Genomic DNA, 22,718 nt, shown 5'->3' with positions numbered 1-22,718 from the left:
TTGTTTGTTGGGAGATTTTTGATGACTGCTTCAATTTCCGTAGTGGTTATAGGTCTGTTCAGGTTTTCTATTTCTTCCTGGTTCAGTTTGGTAGTTGATACATCTCTAGGAATGCATCCATTTCTTCTAGGTTATCTAATTTGCTGGCATAGAGTTGCTCATAATATGTTCTTATAATTGTTTGTATTTCTTTGGTGTTGGTTGTGATCTCTCCTCTTTCATTCATGATTTTGTTGAATTGGGTCATTTCTCTTTTCTTTTTGATAAGTCTGGCCAGGGGTTTATCAATCTTGTTAATTCTTTCAAAGAACCAGCTCCTAGTTTTGTTGATCTGTTCTACTGTTCTTTTGGTTTCTATTTCATTGATTTCTGCTCTGGTTTTTATTATTTCTCTTCCTTTGCTGGGTTTAGGCTTTATTTGCTGTTCTTTCTCCAGCTCCTTTAGGTGTAGGGTTAGGTTGTGTATTTGAGACCTTTCTTGTTTCTTGAGAAAGGCTTATATTGCTATACACTTTCCTCTTAGGACTGCCTTTGCTGTATCCCAAAGATTTTGAATAGTTGTGTTTTCATTTTCATTTGTTTCCATGAGGTTTTTTAATTCTTCTTTAATTTCCTGTTTGACCCATTCATTCTTTTTTTTTTTTTTAAGATTTTATTCATTTATTTGACAGAGAGAGAGACAGCGAGAGAGGGAACACAAGCGGAGGGAGTGGGAGAGGGAGAAGCAGGCTTCCCGCCAAGCAGGGAGCCCAATGCGGGGCTCGATCCCAGGACCCTGAGATCATGACCTGAGCTGAAGTCAGTCGCTCAACCAACTGAGCCACCCAGGCGCCCCAACCCATTCATTCTTTAGTAGGTTTCTCTTTAGCCTCCATGTATTTGAGTTCTTTCTGACTTTCCTCTTGTGATTGAGTTCTAGTTTCAAAGCATTGTGGCCTGAAAATATGCAGGGAATGATCCCAATCTTTTGGTACCGGTTGAGACCTGATCTGTGACCTAGGATGTGATCTATTCTGGAGAATGTTCCATGGGCACTAGAGAAGATTGTGTATTCTGTTGCTTTGGGATGGAATGTTCTGAATATATCTGTGAAGTCCATTTGGTTCAGTGTGTCATTTAAAGTCTTTTTTTCCTTGTTGATCTTTTTCTTAGATGATCTGTCCATTTCAGTGAGGGGGGTGTTAAAGTCCCCCACTATTATTGTATTGTTGTCAATCTGTTTCTTTGCTTTTGTTATTAATTGGCTTATATAATTGGCTGCTCCCATGTTAGGGGCATAGATATTTACAATTGTTAGATCTTCTTGTTGGATAGACCCTTTAAGTAGGATATAGTGTCCTTCCTCATCTCTTATTACAGTCTTTGGTTTAAAATCTAATTTGTCTGATATAAGGATTGCCACCCCAGCTTTCTTTTGGTGTCCATTAGCATGGTAGATGGTTTTCCACCCCCTCACTTTCAACCTGGGGGTGTCTTTGGGTCTAAAATGAGTCTCTTGCAGACAGCATATCGATGGGTCTTGTTTTTTAATCCAAACTGATAGCCTGTGTCTTTTGATTGGGGCACTTAGCCCATTTACATTCAGGGTAACTCTTGAAAGATATGAATTTAGTGCCATTGTATTGCCTGTAAGGTGTTACTGTATATTGTCTGTGTTCCTTTCTAGTCTATGTTGCTTTTAGGCTCTCTCTTTGCTTAGAGGACCCCTTTCAATATTTGTTGTAGGGCTGGTTTCGTGTTTGCAAATTCCTTTAGTTTTTGTTTGTCTTGGAAGCTTTTTATCTCTCCTTCTATTTTCAATGGCAGCCTAGCTGGATATAGTATTCTTGGCTGCGTACTTTTCTCATTTAGTGCTCTGAATATATCCTGCCAGTCCTTTCTGGCCTGCCAGGTCTCTGTGGATAGGTCTGTTGCCAATCTAATGTTTCTACCATTGTAGGTTACATAGCTCTTCTCCCAAGCTGCTTTCAGGATTTTCTCTTTGTCTCTGAGACTCGTAAGTTTTACTATTAGATGTCGGGGTGTTTACCTATTTTTATTGATTTTGAGAGGGGTTCTCTGTGCCTCCTGGATTTTGATGCCTGTTTCCTTCCCCAAATTAGGGAAGTTCTCTGCTATAATTTGCTCCAATATACCTTCTGCCCCTCTCTCTCTTTCTTCGTCTTCTGGGATCCCAATTATTCTAATGTTGTTTCGTCTTATGGTAGAGCTTATCTCTCGAATTCTGCCCTAGTGATCCAGTAGTTGTTTATCTCTCTTTTTCTCAGCTTCTTTATTTTCCATCATTTGGTCTTCTATATCACTGATTCTCTCTTCTGCCTCATTTATCCTAGCAGTTAGAGCCTCCATTTTTTTTTTTTTTTTAAAGATTTTATTTATTTATTTGAGAGAGAGAGAACGAGAGACAGAGAGCATGAGAGGGAGGAGGGTCAGAGGGAGAAGCAGACTCCCCGCTGAGCAGGGAGCCTGATGTGGGACTCGATCCCGGGACTCCAGGACCATGACCTGAGCCGAAGGCAGTCGCTTAACCAACTGAGCCACCCAGGCGCCCTAGAGCCTCCATTTTTGATTGCACCTCATTAATAGCCTTTTTGATTTCGACTTGGTTAGATTTTAGTTCTTTTATTTCTCCAGAAAGGGTTTCTCTAATAACTTCCATGCTTTTTTCAAGCCCAGCTAGTATCTTTAAAATCATCATTCTGAACTCTAGCTCTGACATTGTACTAATGTCCGTATTGAGTAGGTCCCTGGCAGTCGGTACTGCCTCTTGTTCTTTTTGTTGAGATGATTTTTTCCGTCTTGTCCTTTTGTCCAGAAGAGAATAGATGAATGAGAGAACAAAATGCTAACAGGGTAACAACGTCCCCAGAAAATATACTCTAAACAAATCAGAAAAGTCCTGAAACTGGGGGAAAAGAAAGGGAAAGAAAGAAAAAAAGAAAAAGAAAAAAAAAAAAGAAAAAGATAAATACAAACAAAAACAGAAGAAAACAAAAAAAAACCAGAATATGATCAGGCTGGTGCATAAATCAGTGCCACACACTAGATTTTGGGTGTATTTTGGTCTGTATCAAGAAAGTGCCTCCCAAAATTTTAAGGAAAGGAAAACTTATATATGTACAAAAAGAAGGGTTAAGGGGTGCCTGGGTGGCTCAGTCGTTAAGCAGCTGCCTTCGGCTCCGGTCATGATCCTAGTGTCCTGGGATCGAGCCCTGCATCGGGCTCCCTGCTCCGTGGGAAGCCTGCTTCTCCCTTTCCCATTCCCCCTGCTTGTGTTCCCTCTCTCAGTGTGTTTCCCTCTGTCAAATAAATAAATAAAATCTTAAAAGAAAAAAAGGGTTAATACGATGAAGGGATGGAATATGACTGTAAAGATGAAATGTATAAAAGATTTTATAAAAGGAATTGGTAAAATAAGAAGTTGGTTGAAAAAAGAAAGAAGAGGATTTAAAAAAAAAGAGGAAAAAAAAAGGGAGAGAATGTGATCAGGCAGGAGACTAGAACAAAGCCATACACTAGAGATTTATGGTATATTTTGATCTGTTAGAAGAAACTATATCTCAAAATTTTAAAGAGAGAACAACTTATATATATATGCCAAAAATAAGGGTAACTACTATGCAGGGATAGAATATGACTCTAAATATGAAAAATAAAAAATGTTTTTTAAAAAAGGGATTGATAGGATTTTGGTTGAAAAAGGGAAAAAGAAAAATTCAAAAAAAAAAATACTGTTAAAAAAAATTAACTTTGAAAGACTAAAGAATCATGGTAAAAAAGCCATGAATTCTATGTGCAGTATTCCCCTAGCGCTGGAGTTCTGCCATTCTCATTGATCAGTAAACTTGGTCTTGGCTGGCTGTTCTTGCTGATCTTCTGGGGGAGGGGCCTGTTGCTGTGGTTCCCAAATGTCTTTGCCAGAGGCGGAATTGCCCCGTCCTTGCCCGGTCCAGGCTAAGTAATCTGCTTGGGTTTGCTCTCGGGAGCTTTTGTTCCCTGCAAGTTTTCCCTACAGCTTTGGAGGCCAAGAGTGAAAATGGCGGCCTCCCAATCTCTGCCCCAGAGGAGCCGAGAACTCGGGGCCCCACTTCTCAGTGCGCCCCCAGAGAAAAGCAGTCAGTCACTCCCATCTCCCCGGTCTCCGGCCACACTCCATGCTCACCCGGCCTGTGACCGAGGGTTTCTATCTCTGGCACACGACCCTGTCTGGAGTCTCCAAACCCAGCAGATCCCTGTGGTGCACTCCTGCGCCGCTCCTCCCCGGGGAGGAAGGTGAGTCTCCCCAGATCTGCCGCTTGTTGGGTCCTTGCTGGAGGAGCAGTGGCCTGATTGTACCACGGATCACAGTTTATGGCAACCCCGAGCTGAGAGCCCGGGCCGCGGCTCCGTCTCTGCAGCCGGCTTCCCCGCTCTGATACCTGGGAGCTCTGCCGCACTCAGGCACGCCCGGTCTTCCTGTGACCCCAATGGTCCTGAGACCACACTGTCCTGCGAGGGTTCCACCCCCCGCTTAGCCACTGGATCGACGTCCCTCAGTGGAGCAGACTCTAAAAGTTCCGATTTTGTGCTCCGCAGCTCTATCACTTGCCAGAAGCGGCCGTCGGAGGCCCCACCCCCCGCCATCTATCCTCCTGAATATTGCCTCGGATTCACTTCTTCGCATGTCCTACCTTCCAGAAAGTGGTCACTTTTCTGTTCAGAGAGTTGTTGCTATTCTTTTCTTCGATCTCCTGTTGAGTTCGTAGGTGTTCAGAATGGTTTGATCCCTATCCAGCTGAATTCCTGGGACCAGACGAAATCCATGTCTCCCACTCCTCTGCCATCTTGCTCTTCCCCCTCTTTCTTTTTTTTGATAGTTCCCTTTTATCTGATTGCAAGTATGTTCCATAATCTACTTAATCAGTTCGGTGTTGACATAATTTGATCAATTCTAATATTTTCCTATTATGAACAGTGCTAAATTAAATAAATAGGACTCTGTAGATATGCCATTTTGCCTTTGTAATGTAAATCTTTGTCAAAGGGCATGTTGTATTGGTAATTTGGGGTGATGGTGCCAGATTGTACCCCACAGAGGTGGTGCCACTCTGTACTCTTCAGGCAATCAGAGTATGAGAGTACGTCTTTCCTCCATGCGTTTACCAGTATGGGTGGTGTTAAAGACATTGATGTTTGTGAAATCTAATAGGCAAAAAAAATGTTACTTCATTGTAGTTTTAATGGACATTTTTCGGGTATTTTTTGTGAGGCTGAGAATCTTTTCATATTTTTATTCTTTCTTTCCTGTAAATGTACAGTTCATATCTTGTACTCATTTTTCTGTTAGATTTTTAGTCTTTTTCATTTCTATTCCAGAGCTCTTTTTGGGTTAGTGTTTTAAAAAGATAAATGTTAATAACAAAATAATACATGCTGACTGTAGAAAGTTTGGAAAATATATAAAATAAGTCATCTGTGAACTTACCATCCATAGATAGTCACTTTTTAGTGTATATGCTGAAAAGGAAATATAAGTATCAAATAAACACTCACAATTGTTTTCAAATTTATTGGTAAGCTAGTAAAAGCAGATTTCCTCAAACATCATTTCTGGTTCATTAGGTTGGCACAAATTATGCCAATTGATAATATCCATGCTTGGGGAACACTTAATCTTACACATTGTAGGAGAGCAAATTGGTCGAGGCTTTTGTATTGTATGTACTTAAATTTTAAATGCTTATTCTTCTTTTCAGGAATATTCACAGGTGTGCAAAAGATTTATATATAACCCTATTCATTGCGATGTTGTTTTCAAGGGCAGAACATTGTAAGTATTCATAATTAGTGGGCTACTTACATATATGGAGAGAGTGCTGAATGCCCAGAGACCAAAAAATAAAAGAAGTAATTCCTTGCTTCAGTGTATTTACAGTCCAAGGAACTGCTCCTTTGCTTCAACTTCTTGTCTTGCCTGTGTCCATCACAATTCTCTGATTTAGTAAGTGTTCAGTATCTCTTTATCACCTTAAAGAGCGCATCTGTTTAAGGCATTCCATGGTTTAAGATTCAGAATGGTGTGTATGATCATGGTTCTGCCAATGGTGACACGCGAGAAGCTTCTGTATGTAGATTGTGCAGATACTCCAGTCTTATTTAAGGCAATCATACAGTGAATTCTAATAAAAAATTAGTCTAATAAGAATCATCATGCTGGTGGTTAAGTGACATTGTACATTAAAAGTCAATAATTCTTTAATCATATATTAATCTATATCTTAATATCTTGAGGAATTCAGGCATGGACCGATTTTATGAGAAGAAATTTTGTTTAATAATATTTGCTTATTAAATATTTAATTATTAATATTAATGTTTTATATTTATTTGGAACTTATTAGCTGAATCATAGTATGGTATACTTTTAAAATTCAGGAAATTCTTTACAGGAGCCTTAAAGTATTTTTTATGCAACACTAAAATAGCACATTCTTATTGCACTCATGCACAATTGAATGTTTCCGCTTAATTGCAGTTACATTTTTATCCCAGATGGTTTTATGGCTTTCTATGTACAAAGTAACGAATAATCAGAGGAGTTCCAGGTTCCTGATAGATGGGAAGTGTCTTACCTTAGGAAAGTAATCTTGACATATTTTGAGGCAGTGGGACAACCAGTTGTCCCTCTTGGATTATGATTTGGGGGGTTTCCTGAAAGGAAATGTTAAGATTCCCTTGGCTAAGCGAGGACCATAACTTGCTTCAAAGTGCATTTAGGGTGCAGCCATAGTGAGCACATCATCTTGTCTCCATCTCATCTTTATTCTTATGCCAAGCCCTAGACTGAGAGAAGTGAGAAAATGGGAACTAAGCCATTTTAATGCTACCCAGATATTTGTACAGAATTATTGCGTGACGGTGTTGAGAAGGCCCTTGGGGGTTAGAGAGTTTAGTACTTGACTTTTCCAACAAGAGAAACTTGATTTCATTTCATAATTAATGTGCATATATCTGCAATAAATTATTAACTGTTTAGGCTTTAACTCAGATGATTAGGAAATGAAGCTGATGAGCCCAGGCCAATTTTGGCACTATTTAACATCTTCTGCTTTTCTGTTGCTTTCCATAAAAAAAAATAAATAAATAAGATCTAAACATTTGTTTTTTTCTTCACAAGCACATAAAGATGTTTTGCCCCAGATTTTTTTTTTTGTCCTCTTACTTCTGCCAGGCTTCATCTAAAATATATGACCACTTTCTGCAGTGAGCCCACATCACTGCTTCTCAATGCTTTTTTTCTTAGTCTGGTGTGCAGACAGCTTTATCAAAATCATGGTGGTAGGGGTGAGGTTGAGGGAGTTGGGAATTCTCCATTTAAATCAGAATCCCAGACTGGGCCTCAGATCCAAGAAATGAATTTAAAAAGAATCCAAGGTAATTCTTGTGCAAGCTAAAATTTGAGGGTAGCCACTGGGAATTTAAGAAATAAACCAGATGAACATATGGGAAGGGCGGGGGGAAGAGAGAGAGAGAGGGAAGCAAACCATAAGAGACTTTTAATAGTAGAGAACAAACTGATGGAGGAAGGGGGTTGGGGGACGGGCTAAATGGGTGATGGGTATTAAGGAGGGCACTTGTTATGATGAGCACTGGGTGTTGTATGTAAGTGATGAATCACTAAATTCTGCTGGTGAAACCAATATTACATTATATGTTCACTAACTAGAATTTAAATTTTGAGTGACTTTGAAAACTCCAGCACTCACCATCTTTAAAGACTAGAGTTACATCCACCAAACTTTATACCCTAGGTGTCTTGAATGGATTTTAATGTTCCTTTTTAGCTCCTACAGTGAACTTGGATACCTTCTGTCCTTGCCTTTAACATCCTCCCAGGAACCCACTCAGATCTCATTGAGCTGGAAAGGATTTTATGGGTTTCAAATCATTATTCAACAAGTTATAAATGTGAACTAGTTAGTTGGAAGGTGATATAATGGGACCTTCATGCCAGTACGAATGTTTTTCTACTCTTTAGGTGAAAAAGTAGATAGAAATTGAAAGTTGCTTCCCATTCTAGAATTTGTAAGTCAACAAAAGTATCAACAGTTTTATGGGTAATGTTAACAGGAGACTTATTCCAGCTGTTTCACCATAGTTATTGTAATGAAATAAAGTTGATCAGCAACAAAGGAAGAAACATACCTTCAGACTGAAAGGGGTCTATGGTGCCAGCCAATTTAGATGTGGATAAATGAAGATTGAGGTGCATTGTTGAGGAACATTAGAAAATCACTGAGAAAATTATAAACTCTTTGTAAGAAATTATCTACCCTGGAATGCCAGGACAGTGTAGTCGGGTTAAGAGGACCTGGGAGATGTGTAAGAATTAAATGGTAAGCTATCTCAAATGGCAGAAATAACTAACAAATAAAATAACAAGTCTCATCTATTCAATTTATATTCTATGAGTTTGGATGTCACGAGTCCTATAAAACTCATTAGAATTAACAGTCACAACACATTAACCTGCTAAGAGGAATGGCCAGGCAGATAATTATATCACTAATCTAATAGGTGCAAATGGTGTATTTCCATTATTACTTAGATGCCAGTGTATGTAAGTAAAATGTGATAGGTACATTTTCATTATAAAAGTGTTATATTATCAGCAAATATTTTAGTGTACCCAATTCCTAGATGGGCAGTTCAGTTATTGACTTGAGGAACTTACGTATAATTAGCATAGTCTTTGTGCTGTTTTCTGACTCTGGTTGTGTGATTGCAGATAGAATACATAGCATTTCAGAATTTTATTACAACGAAATAGAAAGTTTGAGTCATTTATCATGGAAGTAACCATTATGTAAAAACACAACTAACAAGGCGTAATATCTGAGTGATTCATTGTGGAAATATCTGTCTTTTAATAAATTTAATTTAGCATCCTCTGTTTTGTCTACTAACATGGATAATTCCTTTGTCTCTGTAGATCTCCAGTTAGAATTCTGTCAGTTCAAAATAGGCGGTTCTAATTAGTAATGTTTTAAAAAGTATTGAATCAGTATCTTAAGTTGAATGTTGCTATGCAGAAATTTTTCTAAGTAGAATCTAATTATTTCTCATTAGAAAGTCAATTATCATATGGTTTCACTTACTTGTGGAACATAAGGAATAGCACAGAGGACATTAGGAGAAGGGAGAGAAAAATGAAAGGGGGGAATCGGAGGGGAAGATGAACCATGAGAGACTATGGACTCAGAGAAACAAACTGAGGGTTTTAGAGGGGAGGGGGGTGGGGGGTTGGGTTAGCCCTGATGCGTATTAAGGAGGGCATGTATTGCATGGAGCACTGGGTGTTATAAGAAAACAATGGATCATGGAATACTACATCAAAAACTAATGATGTACTGTATGGGGACTAACATAACAAAATAAAAATAAAATTAAAAAAATGATTATTTCTCATTAGTAAGATAGATTCATGAATATGCCAAGCTGATTTTTCTAGGGTAAATCATTATTTAAAATGTAACATAAAGGATATTGTGAATGCTTTTTTTCCTACTATCTTTTTTTTTCTGGTATGATTTATTTACCCTAAAATTCACCCAAATGTACAATGCAGTGTCTTTTAGTACATTTATAGAATTGTGCAGCCATCACTGCTATCCAGTTTTAGAACATTTCTATCACCCCCAAGTGGTCACTCATACCCATTTGCAGTCACTTTGTTCTTACCCGCAGTCCCAGGAAACCACTAATTTACTTTCTATTTCAATAGATTTGCCTTTATAGTTCATATAAATGAAGTCATATAAAATTTGGACTCTTGTGTTTAAGGCTTCTTAAACTTAGTGTAATGTTTTTGAGGTTCTTCCATGTGGTGGCATGTATCAGTAGTTCATTTTTTTTCTTGCTGGATAATAAACATTTAAAAAATTTTTTTAAAAAAAGATTCTATATATTTATCTGAGAGAGAGAGAGCACAAGCAGGGGGAGGGAGAGAGACAAACTCCATGCTGAACGTGGAGCCCAGTGTAGGGCTCAATTCCATGACCCTGAGATCATGACCTGAGTGGAAATCAAGAGTCTGATGCTTAACCGACTGAGCCACCCAGGCACCCCAATAAGCCATTGTTTAGATAACACTACATTTTGTTTATCTCTTCATAAGTTGTAGAAATTTGGGTTGTTTCCACTTTTTCACTTATGAATAATGGTAATATGAACAGTCATTGTGTAGGTATATATTTTCATTCCCCGGGGGTAGACGTCTAGGAGCGGAATTGCTAGGTCATTTTATATATTTTAGGAAATATATATTTTAGGAAACTGGCGAATTCTTTTACAAAGTACTGCACCAGTTTGTATTCCTACCAGCAAAGTATCAGGATTCCAGTTTTTCCACATCCTCAACAACACCTGTTATTTTCTCATTTTGATCATAACTAATCTATGGCTGTGCAGTGGTATCTCCTTGTGGTTTTAACTTGCATATCTCTGATGACTGTATGGAGCATCTTGTCATGTGCTGTCTCATAGCTACTCATAAATCCTCTTTGGTGAAATGTCTAATCAGATCTTTTGCCTATTTTAAATTAGTTTTTTTTGTCTTTTGACTATTTGGTTTTAAGAGTTCTTTATATACTTGGGTGTAAATGTTTTGTCAGACATACACAATTTGCTACTGTTTTCTTCCAGTCTGTGCATTTCTATTCAGTTTCTTAATGGTGTCTTCTAAAGCTAATTTTTATAAATTTTGAAAAAAAATCCAGTTTATCATTTTTTTCTTTATCAAATGTACTTTCGGTGTTGTATCTGAGAACTCTGTGTCTAACTTAAAGTTGCATAGACTTTCTCCCATTGGTCGCATATATCTTCTTACATACTTTTTTGGTTTTCATATTTAGGTCTGTGATTTATTCTGAGTTAGTTTTTGTGTTTGGTGTGAATGCAGAATCCAAATTAATCTCTTTCATGTATATATCCAATTTTCTCTCAACACCATTTACTGGAAAGTTTGTTATTTCCTCATGAAATGCCATAGGAATTTTGTTGAAAGTCAACCATAAATACAAGTTTACTTTTGAATTATTAATACTCTTCTTTATATAAATATAAATGTTTATCCTTATGTCAATACCATAAGGTCATGATTTATGTAGCTTTGTAATATGTTTTTGGGAACTTCAAGTTTGATTTCTTTTCAAAAAATGTTTTGGCTATTCTCCATCCTTCACATTTCTATCAAAATTTTAGGATCAGATTGTTAATATTGACATAGGGTCTGCTGGCCTTTGATAGGAATTGTGTTTAAAGGTCAATTTTGGGAGCAATTCCATCTGAAACAACACAAAAGCTTTTTTGTTATCTGGAAATTATTATTACTGGAGCAGTCATTAGGGGACGTTTTTGAACACTGTGTTGACTGATAAGGAACAGAATTAGCTACTGATAGCCCATATTATAGTATACAAGATTTAAAATTCATAGGGATTTATGAGAACAAGGAAAGCCACTCATTTGGAGTTGTACAAATAAGATACACAAAATAGGAAGTTTTACACTTAATGTCTTTGCACAATTAGGGTGTGAATCTAGGTATCACACTCCAGTGCTGCTTCATATATCCCATTGCTGTGAAAAAGACCAAAGTTGTTAGGGTCAAGGTTCAAATAAAATAAACAAGTAAGTTCAAACAAACTTAAAAAATCCAAATCAACCTTTTCAGGAAGTAGATTTTAGTCACAAACATTCAGACTTATTCCCTAAATGTAAACTTATATCCAAATAATTCTGTTTATTTAAACGGAGCCAAGATTTCCAGTATACAGCCTTTTATTAAAAACCAAAGCAATATGATTTCTCTGGTAATATGAGTATAGACAGATGTCTTCTAGCTATAGGAATCATGATTGAGGAAATGTTAGGAAAATAAAGGCCCTTAGATAGTTGATGTATTTGTCATTAATTTAATAATGATATAAAGAGAACTCATAAAAGATAGAAATATTGTATTTAGTTAATTCCAGTAGCTAATTTTTCACATTTTAGCAGCTCTTACATAGGGGTGTGTTATAAAACTGACAGCATCGTAGAATTGATGAAATTTAATATGATAGCAAATGTGGACTTGGTGTCATTTTAGAAGGCGAACATTTATGAATACCTAGTTGCAACTTGTTCTGGAAAAACTTGGCTCATGAAATAAAAAGTAACGATATCCAAATACTTATATTTAAATCTTTAGTTTTGAATGATAATGTAGGGAGATAAACACAGGAAATCTTTATAGTTGTTTTTTTTTAATGTGCTTAAATTTCTTCTGTGTAAGTTGACTGTAGGTCAGGATTAAACCAGATTTTCATCCCTGTAAATCTTAAATTTGAGCTTTAAGAAATAAAATGATGGCCCAAGAATTCTGCCAGGATAGGTGCTTTGGAGTGGTGAGGGGAAAATGGGCAAGACATATTTACAAATACCACTTGAAATTTGGGTCCAAATTTAAGCTGGTAGAATAGTAAATTAAAGAAATATGTTTGACTACTAATTTAATTCCCATGATGGTTTATTTTGCCTTTTCAGTTTCTATAGTTTTTTCTCCTTGTCAGGCCCCAAGAGTTTACATAATTTATGTGAATTGACACAACCTTCCTTGGAGAGAGGTAGAGTCATGAAGGGGGTCAGTGGTTGGAAAGATGAAAGAGGAGAAGCAAATCCACTGGTGCATATTTAGAATGTGTTCTAAGCTTAAGAATGTGGAAACCCCTTACTTCTATTTGAAATGCTTTTGGAATAACATACTAGAGCATCCCTGGGGACAGCCCAGCACTGCACACTGATATGGTTTAAGAGAGCTCCAAAGCATTTGCCTATAGTTAGCTCAGTTGTAGTATTTTAGTAAGTGTTCTAATAACTTGGCTGCCCTTGCCTTGGCGGGGGAGTCTCCACAAGTGCACAGTGTCCAATTTTTGGGTGCTTGGTCACATGGTCTTACGTGTTCTGAACCTATTAATAACTCACCATAGACTTGTAAGAGAATACATCAGACTCTATATTGGAACTGCATAATCAACTGTTTACTTAATCCTTCTCTCATTTCTTTCCATTACCCATTCCTCTAGAAGATACACACTCAGTTCTGTTCAGTGCTTATATCCCCTCCCATTCCTGTAGTTCTTTATTTTTATTTTTATTTTTTTAAGATTTTATTTATTTATTTGAGAGAGAGAGAATGAGAGAGAGCACATGAGAGGGGGGAGGGTCAGAGGGAGAAGCAGACTCTCTGCTAAGCAGGGAGCCCGATGTGGGACTCGATCCAAGGACTCCAGGATCATGACCTGAGCCGAAGGCAGTCGCTTAACCAACTGAGCCACCCAGGCGCCCCCATTCCTGTAGTTCTGAAATGGATTCCAATAAATTAATCTTGGAGATTTAAAAAAATACAATGGAAGTGCAAGAGAAGACAATGGAGGACCTCCATAATACTATAAATGGTTATAACTGTGATAATAACAGGTCTTTAAGGTACTTTATAGTTTATAAACTGCATTAACAAAATCTTTTGATTGTGGTATGTCTGCATGTTTTTAGAAAATAAATGACCTGTTCAAACGAATGCATAGGTGTGAGTAGCTTTCCATACCCTGGCAGTGGCATACAAGAGACATGCCTGCAAGAAATAGAGGTACTAGACTTTTCTACCAATCATACCTATAAGGGCAGGAAGCAGGTGACACCTCCAACTTTTTCTTTTTCAGATCAATAAAGATGAGTGAAAAGAATTCTATTTGCATCAATTTTTAGAAAGAAAGACTCGAGGCCCAGTATATAATAGCTATGTTTGTTGAGCACTACCATGCAGTGTACTCATACTCATACTCATCCTACCATTGGTATGGCTGACTTTCATAGAAACCCATTAAGATATATGCTCTGGCTCGATTTTATAGATGAGATGCTGAAGCTCATGGATATTGAGTAAATCATCCATATCAGGCAGCTGGGAAGGCCGGGAGGTGAAATTCAAAGTCACACCTGTGTGTGTGTGTGTGTGTGTGTGTGTGCACACGCGCATGTGGGAGTGTGCATGTGTACGTGGTGAAAATATTTTGTTGCTTCAGTTTTATTTATCAGAGATGTATTACATTCACATCATTTTAATTCTTTGATCGAAGGTATAGGGTGGAAATTGACATGGAGTAGATATAAGAATAGAATATGACATAATAGAAATTACTAATTTTTTTCTGAAAGGCAGAGAGAGGGCTGGAGTGAAGGGGGAGGGAGAGACAGGATCTTAAGCAGGCTCCATTTCACAACCCTGAGATCATGACCTGAGCTGAAATCAAGAGTCAGATGCTTAACTGACTGAGCCTCCCAGGCTCCCAGAAATTACTGATTTTTAATGTAACCTATCTTTCCTTACTCCTTCTAGTTGCTGTCTTGTATTAGTATTCTCAAAAATTTAAAGCAAGATATTAGCACACAGTAGAGGGATTTTCTTTAAAATATGCCTGACAGAGTCTAATGCCATAACACTTCTGAAACCAAAGAATTTATTAATGTCACTTGCCAGTTTCATTGTTGGAAAATGCTGTTGGAAAATCCTGGGATCTTGGAATTAATCTTGGTTTTGTTCTTTGGAATACATAGAATCCTTTATCTCTCTTATGATAGTCAGCAATGACTGTGAAAACAGCTACAAACAAATGATAATTCATGAATCAGTTCAGTTTGGGGCACTGTACCTGGTGGTTTTTAGACAGTTACCTGAGTAGTTTTTATAGTAATCCTGTGAGGAAGGTGTCGTTACACCCATTTTGTTGATCAGGAAGTTTAGGAATTTGCTTGAGGTCTCCAAGGAAGCAAGCTTGGAATCAAATCTAGGTCTTCCTGGTTTGAAAGTTAATACCCTTCATGGAGGTGGTTTGAAGACTGAGTTGACTATGAAGTTCCGAAGTGTTGTTTCAGAAGTTGCTATGTTTCAGGTGTTGGAGCGGAAGAGAATGAAGGGGAGGGTTAAGAGTATGAGGTGAACTCTAAGCTCTTTTGAGTGTCCTCAGCTCCGTTGTTTTCTGTTTAATATCATGGCATTTTCATAGAATATTTGGTTTGAAAAGTGTCCGAGTAGAATAAAAAAGTTTTATTGGAACTCCCGGAACTTTCCAGCCATGATGAAATAGGAGTTAGAATATCAGGCAAACTATGTGAATTAACGGGTTTTCAGGCATCGGACAAAAGGTAGCACAAGGCAGTCATTACTCAGAGAAAAGATACCAGTGAAGAATCTGCATATGTCCCAGTCTACAACCTGAGAGAGGCTGCAGCCCTGAAAGGGAACAAAAATGGAGCCCGGCATCTTATGGAATTAAAGACACAGGGTTGGAATTTGAGAGAAGCCGAGGAAGCTAGAATTTGCCAAAGGACTAAAGAAGACACAACAGTGCCTTAAGGGAGGCCTTCTGATGTGCAGAGGGTTCTTCTGGTGTATTTGTCTGAATACTGGTCTGACATTTGTAGAACATTCTACCCTACCACCCCAGAGCACACATTATTTTTCCAGGGCTCAGAGGATATATTCCAGCATAATACCTTATTCTGGGCCATAAAGTAAGTCTCCGTGAAGTTAAGGGGAGTGAAATATTACAAAGTAAGTTTTCTCAGTCCAACAAAATTAAAAATCGAAATCAGTAAGAGAAAAGTATTTGGGAAATCCTCAAATATTTGGAAATGAAATAATACACTTCTAGATAACATAGGGGTCAAGGAAGAAATCACAAAGGAAATTAGAAAATATGGGGAAGTGAATGGAAATGAAATACAACATATTATAATTTGTGGACTGCAACTAAATTGGTACATAGAGGAAAATATTTGCATCACATACATAGGAAAAAAGATCTCAAATCAGTTATCTCAGTATACACATGAAGAAATTAGAACAAGAAGAGCAAATGAAACCTAAATTAAGCAGAAAGGAGAAATAAAAATAAAAGCTGATATCAATGAAAAAGAGAATAGAACAGGAATAGGGAAAATTAGTCAAATCAAAAGTTGGTGCTTTAAAAAATAAAAATAATCGATAAACTATTTTTCAAGAAAAAACAATAAAAAACGCAAATGCTCAATGTAAATAATTAGAGTGAGGACATCATTACAAATGCAATAGGCATGAAAGAGATAACAAGGGACTATAATGAATAACTTTGTGACAATAAATTCAGTGACTTAGATGAAAGGGACAAATAATGTCACAAAATGCCAAACTCCCTGAAGAAAAATTAGTAAATCTGAACAGCTTTCTTTCTTTCTTTTCTTTCTTTTTTTTCTTTTCTTTCTTCTTTCTTTCTTTTTCTCCTCTTTCTTTCTTTCTTCCTTTCTTTCTTTTTCTCTTTTTTTTCTTTCTTTTTCTTTCTTTCTTTCTTTCTTTTTTTCTTTCTTTCTTCTTTCTTTCTTTCTTCTTTCTTTCTTTCTTTCTTTCTTTCTTTCTTTCTTTCTTTCTTTCTTGATTTATTTATTTATCTGAGAGAGAGAGAGAGAGAGAGCATGAGCAGGGGGAGGGGCAGAGGGAAAGAATCTCAAGCAGACTCCCTGCCAAGCACAGAGCCTGATGCAGAGTTCAATCTCAGGGCCCTGTGATCATGACCTGAGCTGAAATTAAGAGGCAGACACCTAACTGACTGAGCCAACCAGGCACCCCTGAACAGCATTATTTCTATTGAGAAATTCAATTTGTAGTTATAAACTCTCTCCAGGCAAAAATGGCTCACATCATGAATTCTATCAATTTAAGGGCCTTCAGTCATCCAGACAGTGTCAAGTTGAATTATCCCCTCACCTTTTTCATTTTTCTGTTCCATATACATGGAATGGAAGATACTTCATATGGGGTATTTTGTTCCCTTTATTGCCCCAAATTAAGAGAGCTACCAGGTTTCTTAATTCCCAAAGAACACAATGATTCAAAAAAAAAATGTACCATCATATTATACATAGATTTGTAAAATTTCAGTTAAGTGCTGCTCTAAACACTTGTTTACATTGCAACAAAACTTGTAAGAACCAAGAACTGTTATCGATGATGCTCCATGACATCGCTGTAACTGTCCATTACCATCTACACCATCCTCTCCCACTAATCACTGACCTTTTATTTTACATTTCTAGAAATCACACCATCAGCATTTGCTGTGTACGATGGCAGATTTTCATCAGATATTTTTATGTTGAGATTTTCTAAATGAATTTTTATAAAAGCATTATCTTTTAAGGAAAATTCCATTCTTAGGATTTTCTTTGGATGTGCAGATAGGGCCATGGGTAAATAACATTTCTGGTATTTTCATACATTTAATTTTGCTTATATTATACAAATGGGATTATATATTATGTGTCTTCTATAACTTTTTTGTTAAGTGAATGGTAGGAGATTTTTATTCTTTTGGGATACTAATATTTTATTAGCTATACACATTACAAATATCTCCTACAAGTTTGTAGCCTCAAGATCATTTTATGCCATTTATGTAAATTTTTAAACAACTATATAATATTCCATAATACAAGAGTACAATAATTTATTTAAAATGCTGATATAACTTCTTAGTTAAGAACAAGCAGCTCTTCCATCTATTACCTCTGTTACTTTGGATAAAATATTTCATCTCTCTGACGTTCTGCTTCATACTTAAAACAAGGAAAAATACTTCCTATTTCATATGGTTGTAGTTGAGATTAGAGAAATAATGCAAATAAATTACTCCCAGAGCAGGATTTCTCAACCTCACCCCTAATGACATTTTGGGTAGGATAATTGTTGTGGGGGGCTGTTCTGTGCATTGTAGAATGTTTAATAGCATCTTTGGCCTCTACCCACTAGATGCCCCATCAGGACAGCGAAAAATGTGTCTAGATATTGCCAGATTCTGCACCCCGTCCTTGGAGTGGGGGATACAAATATACCCACTGAGAATCACCGTTGGGGAGAAGAGCCTGGTATGGTACATGATATTAAGTCTGGTACATGAAGCTGGACACATGCACAGCACAGTTCTCTGGGGTGATCTTTGCATGGACTACATCGTGGGTGGCTCTTGCTATACTTCTCCCTGGTAGTGGCCATTAAGAAAACTTCCCATGTTGCCAGGCTTTAGGTTTTGGTGCCATTTGGTGCCACTAACACAAATAACACTAATTTCACAATACCACAATCAGTTACATAGATCTTTGCACACCTATATGAGTGTAAGTACCAGAGGTATTCCTGGAAATGTTATTTTAGTTGGGGGAGGCAACACAGGGCTTACAATACTGAAATTTTGATATATTCTGCTAAATCACCTTCCAGAAATGCTAGACCTGTCTACACTCTCACCTATTGTACCTAAGAGCACCCTTTTCTTCATATCCTCATCCATAGTGAATATTAACATTCCTTTTGTATGAAAACATATTTTGTGAATTTTTAATGTTTCTTTCCACAACTCACCTTTCTTCCGTGGATTGCATGCAGATAATCATTGCCCATTTTTCTATTACTCTTTTAGTCATTAAAGGCTACACCTAAATCTCCAATTATAAAGCTATTCAAGTGTACAGAAAAGCACAGAGATTAAATACAGCTAACACCCAGGTTTCATGAGTGTTAACATTTTACCATTTTTTTGCTTAAGATTTTTATTTTGAAATTTTGCACATGATGTTGAAGCCCTTGTGGGTGCTCTTCCACAACCATTTTATTTTCTGAGTCCCCAGATGTAACCACTGTTCTCAAATTTGTATACATATTTTCCATCCATACTTTAATAATTGTATTATATGGGTATGCATCCATAAAAGTCTATAACAGCATTGTTTTGTATTTTAAACATTTGCACAAATGGAATCATACTACACACATCTTTCTAGAACTTGGCTTTTAAAAATTCATATTGCATTTTTGAGTTTTTTTAATTTAATTTTTTAAAAATATGGAATGCTTCATGAATTTGCTTGTTATCCTTGTGCAGGGGCCTTGCCAGTGTTCTCTGTATCATTCCAGTTTTAGTCTATGTGCTGCTAAAGCGAGCACATCTTGTCCACCCTTTAAATTGCAATATTTATTTGTATACAGTAGAGTTTATTTATCCATTCCCCTATTGATTGATGTTTATCCACCTCACCCTCCCCTTTAGTTTTTATATTTTGGAGTTACCAGCAATATAATAATGATCATCCTTTTGTGAGTTCTGTGTGCACATGTGTGAGAGTTTCTCTTAGGTATATACCTATCAGTAATATGTTGGCTTATGGACATACACATCTTCATATTTATTATATATTATCAAATTGTTCTTCATGGTGATTATAATACTGTTTCCTCTTGCCAGCTTGTATTTTCCCATACCCATACCAACAAACTCCTGGTATTGTCAAACTGTTATTTTTTCTTCTCATCTTTACTCACATTTTGGTAATTAGTAGAACAAATAGAATTTTTAAAAAAATTTTTAAACATTTATGACAGAGAGAAAGAGAGCATGAGCATGGGGGGAGGGAGGGGCACAGGGAGAGGGAGAGAGAGTCCCAAGCAGACTCCATGCTGAGCCCAGAGCCCCTCCCTGGACTCAATTCCATGACCCCAAGGTCATGACCTGAGCCGAAACCAAGAGTCAGACATTCAACCCATGTGCCCGTAGAAAAATTTGTTTTTAAAAATGGAAAGACTGAGCAATACCACCAACCCACTTGATTTAACTGGCACTTCCAGAAAATTCTGTATTTAATACACATAGAACAGTCATCAAGCTAGATCATATGTGTTGGGGCTGTTAAACTCTTCTCAACAAATTTTAAATAACTGAAAACATATTAATGTGTTCTCTGGCGACAGTGGAATTAATGGAAATCAGCGACAAAATAATGCCTGAAAATTAGTATAAATTTTTAAGTGAAACAATACACTACCAAATAGTACATAGATCAAAGAAGAACTCACTAAGGAACTTAAAAAAAAATTAGAAATGAATGAAAATGAGAACACTATATCAAAATATATGGGATGCAGCTGAGTAATACTTATGGGAAGATTATATCATTAAATACTTAGTGTCAGGGAATAAGATAGTTCAATGTTAAATTAGGAAAAGAAGAGCAAATTAAACCCAAAATGCATAGAAGGAAATAATATATGTAAGAACAGAAATCATTGAAGTTAAAGCAGAAAAAGTGGAGAAAGATAAAATTTCTGGAAAGTACAATAAAATTGCTATATCTCTAGCTAGACTGATCAAAGAAAAAGAAAATGCAAATTATCAATATTAGGAATAAAAAGGAGACATCACAACAGTTCCTTTGGAATTAAAATTATAATAAGGAAATATTATGAACTACTTTATGTTAAGAAAGTTTACAACACTAGGTGAAAAGGACAAATCCTTGAAAGATACATATTAATAAACTGACAAAAATAATGTGGAACATCTGTGGAGCCCTAAATATAGTATAATTGAATTTGTAATTAGAACTTTTCCCACAAAGAAAATTCCAGGCCCAAATGCCTTCATTAGTGAATTATGTTAATCATCTATAGATGAAATACCACAGATTCTTTCAAGTCATTTGAAGGAACAGAACAGTTCCCAATACTTTTATGGGGCCAGTATTATCCTGATATCAAAAACAGATAAAGAGGGGTGCCTGGTGGCTCAGTCACTTGGGTGTCTGACTCTTAATTTTGGCTCAGGTCATGATCTCAGGGTTATGGGATTGAGCCCCATGTCAGGCTTTGTGCTGGGAATGGAGCCTACTTAGGATTCTCTCTCTCCCTCTCCTGCTGCTCCCTCCCCCATCTCTCTCTCTCTCTCCCTCAAACAAACAAACAAAAAACAGATAAAGATACTGCCAGGAAAAAAAACAAAAAAAAACAAAACCTGTAGTCTAATTTCACAGAAACATAGACACCAAAATACTTACCAACTATTAGCAGATCAAATCCAGCAATAGGTAAAAAGAGCAATATATCATGACCAGAAGGAGTTTATCCCAAGAATGCAAGGATGGCTTAACCTTAAAAATGTCTATCAGTGTCATTCACTATATGAAACAAATGAAAGAGAAAAACTATACAACAATGCCAATGAATACAGGAAAGTAGTTTGACAAAATTTAACATTAATTTCTGATAAAAATGTTCAGCAAACTAAGACGAGATTGCAGGTACCAAAACCTGTCAATGCATGTCTACAAAAAACAAAAACAAAACAAAACAAAAAAACCTCATGGTTGACATCATTTTTAAATGCAGAGGACTGTGTGTATATTATCAGTAATAAGATGAGGATATCCATTTTAACCACTTCTATTCAGTCTTGCACCAGAAGTCTTAACCAGTACCATAAGCAAAAGTAAATAAACTAATTTAAAAGTTAAAGATGTGTAGATAGAACAGGAAGAGGTAAAATTGTTTTTATTTGCAGACAATGTGATTATATACATGAAAAATCCTAAGGAAACTATAAAATAGCTACTAAAACTAAAAAGTGAGTTTAGGAAATTCAAAAGGTGTAATGACAATTTACAATAAATGAGTGTGTGTGTGTGTGTGTGTGTGTGTGAGAGAGAGAGAGAGAGAGAGGAGACATCACTTCTTTTCTCCTTTGCTTCTAGCATCCTCCTGCTCACCTCTGTAGGTCCGCATACTATTTAGCTTACTACATGTGAAACTTGAATGAGATACTCTTTCCAATATAATTATTACTGATTCAACAGTAAAGTTGAGGCAACTAAAACTTCTTTCTTAGATATCTATACAACCTGGGCATTTGTTTTAATTCCTGAGGAGTTTCAAGATTATTTTCTTCTCTTCAAAGGCACTGTCAGGATGCAGAGAAAAATTTGAGTCAAGGCTTAAAAAGCAAGATGGTAATTTTTCAACATATGATGTTATTTATTATATATATAACAGTGCATTTCAACCATAAAGTTAAACTCTTACCATTTTAAAGTTCTATAAATAAAGTTGCTTAAAAACTCACTCTGTAGGGGTGCCTGGGTGGCTCAGTCGGCTAAGCGTCTGACTCTTGATTTTGGCTCAGGTCATGATCTCAGGGTTGTGAGTTCAAGCCCCATGTCAGGTTCTGTGCTGGGTGTGGAGGCTGCTTGGGATTCTTTCTCTCCCTCTGCCCTTCCCCCACAAAAAACAAAAAAAACCCTCCCTCTGTAGTAGGTCAATATTAAGTATTTCTATTTTATGGCCTTTGAGATCTGTTTTTAAATTTAATAGAAGTGTGTCTTATAGTAAGTATATATGGGTGTGTGTGTGCATATATATATACATATATATATGTATATATATAGTTTATAATAACATAGGGCAGATCCAGTTCACTATCTTGCATAGTGTCTTGATTCGGTTCTAAATGGTCAGATTCCTATTCTTGGACCATAATATATATAAAAAATATATAATTAGCATATATACTAATTAATATAACTGAATTTTAAAGTTTTGTGTGTTCTTTTTATATATGTAAAGTAATAAATACATTTATCCTTTCTCTTGGCATCTGTATTGAATTCTAAATAGCGTAACATTTTCTAGATGAACTTTCTCAGTTTGGAATATTCTCATGTGTCTTCAGCTCTTTAAAACAATTTACTCTGGCATATCCTGAATTAGTGAGAACTGTAATTCATATGTATTCTTTGGGTAGTTGTTGAGTCAGACCTGAAGGGATTCATACCCATATATGGAT

The 22,718-nt window shown here is 36.5% G+C and overlaps 1 protein-coding gene and 1 non-coding gene across 2 annotated transcripts in view; one reads left to right on the top strand and one right to left on the bottom strand.

Annotated features, from left to right (window-relative positions):
* ADAMTS19 (ADAM metallopeptidase with thrombospondin type 1 motif 19) overlaps window positions 1–22,718 on the top strand; it is a 248,696-nt gene that overhangs the window by 11,177 nt on the left and 214,801 nt on the right. The window lies entirely within an intron of this gene.
* Window positions 18,948–19,054, bottom strand: LOC118533507 (U6 spliceosomal RNA). The gene has a single exon (XR_004916262.1). It is a non-coding gene; the product is annotated as a U6 spliceosomal RNA (small nuclear RNA).

This window comes from Halichoerus grypus, chromosome 2, assembly GCF_964656455.1.
Source record: "Halichoerus grypus chromosome 2, mHalGry1.hap1.1, whole genome shotgun sequence".
NCBI classification, from domain to species: Eukaryota; Metazoa; Chordata; class Mammalia; order Carnivora; family Phocidae; genus Halichoerus; species Halichoerus grypus.
This window is presented reverse-complemented; position numbering and strand designations above follow the sequence as displayed.